Source organism: Triticum aestivum, chromosome 1B (genome assembly GCF_018294505.1).
Source record: "Triticum aestivum cultivar Chinese Spring chromosome 1B, IWGSC CS RefSeq v2.1, whole genome shotgun sequence".
Classification (NCBI taxonomy): Eukaryota; Viridiplantae; Streptophyta; class Magnoliopsida; order Poales; family Poaceae; genus Triticum; species Triticum aestivum.
This window is the reverse complement of record NC_057795.1, coordinates 531,883,481-531,885,339: the sequence shown is the minus strand read 5'-3', so window position 1 is coordinate 531,885,339 and position 1,859 is coordinate 531,883,481.

The window sequence follows — 1,859 nt, the reverse complement described above, 5'->3', positions numbered from 1 at the left end:
GCCACCTTTTGTACAAGCCTTGCCGGCAAGGCATGTAACCCTTTGAACAAAGCTAGGCGCAGACCCTGAGCATAAATAAACAAAGCGCTGGTGCCCTAAGTTGTAGCATGCATGCTAGATGAAGTCTCTCCCTCGGTTAGGGTTGATAGTGCCTAGCAGCGACTAACCCCTAGCATAGAGGTCGAGTTTGCATCATTTTGTTCCTATCAATCCTCTTTGGTACGTAGGGTACATGAATGTTTTTGCCAAGCCAAGTGGAGGAAAGAGAACAAGCCGGCGTTCTGGACCCGGCAAGCCAAGCTTGCCGAGGCCTGAAGACACGAGGGTCGACCCATGGCAAGTCAGGGTTGCCAGGGGCTGCAGTTTCAGATAAGTTGTCCCATCCACTGTCATACATTTTCGTATGAAACTTAGGGCGTACAGAACCTCATTTTGTTCCAAGGCTACTGTGCTCCCCTTGTTCCTATCACGCAAGAGCTTCTTGGTTCAGAATATGGTTGTAGCCGTGCCGGCAAGGAAGCAAGCATAGGGCCCATCCCCACTTCGTACCTGCCTCAACCAAAGGCGTGAGTATGGACGAACGGAGTGGGGGAGCGGCAAGGCCTGCTGCCGGGCAGTGGTGTTTATATTGAAAATAACAAGGATTTGTTGCTTGGTATGGGCTTTGCTCACACACACACACAAGACCCGGCAAGCACGCTTTTTCCATTAATACGTTCCATATAGGTATTGTTCGTATGGAATGTAAGCATGAATAGGGAGATTACAGGTTTTAGATCTAAATAAGGCCCATGGACTTACAAATTGAAAAAAAGATAAGATGCCCGTAATCCTTTTCTTGTCCCTCTCCTCAGGAAATGAAACAAGAAGGCAAAAGGGCAGAAGGAGCACCTAGGTGAGGTACGAGCAGCAGAAGGCGCCAAGAGAACATGTCGGCGGTCGCCTAGGAGAGAGTTGGTGGTGGTGGTGCTGGAGGAAGAGCTGGAAGATGAGGCAGCAGTCCATCAATACGCTACGAAGGCGTCGGTGCCATCGTACTTCGACTTGATGGCCCGCCACCCGCCTTCTCTGCCTTCTCCGGCCTCCCCACGCCAGCCGCCCAAGGAGGCGACCCCCTAGAAGTTCAAGGAGCCGGTGACACGGATGATGGGGTCGCCGGTGTCACCCCGGAGCGGCGCCCGACGCTTAGTCGGACCCGTCATCCTGCCGCCCGCTACCCTCGTAGTCACTGCCGCTGTCCTCCTCACCACTCTCGCTCGAGGAGGAGTCTTCATCGTCAGAGGAGCTCTCCACACAACACCTTACGCCAGTCCCGAAATGCCCAAAGACCTTGACGGAGAGGAGGCCACTCTCCATTAATTTGAAATGGAGAGTGAGCCCCTCCGTCAGGCTGTGGATGCGAGCAAAGGTCTTCCACCCTCGGCGAAGATACATGACGTGAGGTGCGGGGAACTCGACGTCGGCCCATGTGCCGCTGTTCCCGCAACCCCTCATATGCAGCCGCAACGCCTGCGGCGGGTCCAGCTCCATCTCGCGCGCAAATGGGGTCTGGAGGCGAAGACGACAGCGCGCCGGCTCACGTAGCCTGATGAAGAACTTGTAGGGGTTGTCCCTGACGTGGCCCTCCACCGGGGGAGGGGCCGTTGGTGGAGGCGAGGCCTATGCGCCGCCCCGTCCTCCTCTTCCCTAAGCGCCACGATGGTCTCGACCTCGCCCCTCCCCCTGCCTCTAACGGTTGGCTCTACCACCGTGAGCTCTTGCGTAGGGGCAACATGTTGTCTGGCAGAGATCCTGGCCGCCACCGATGAAGCGTCACCACGTCCTCACGCCATGGTAGAAGGGAGGAGGGAACGGGAATG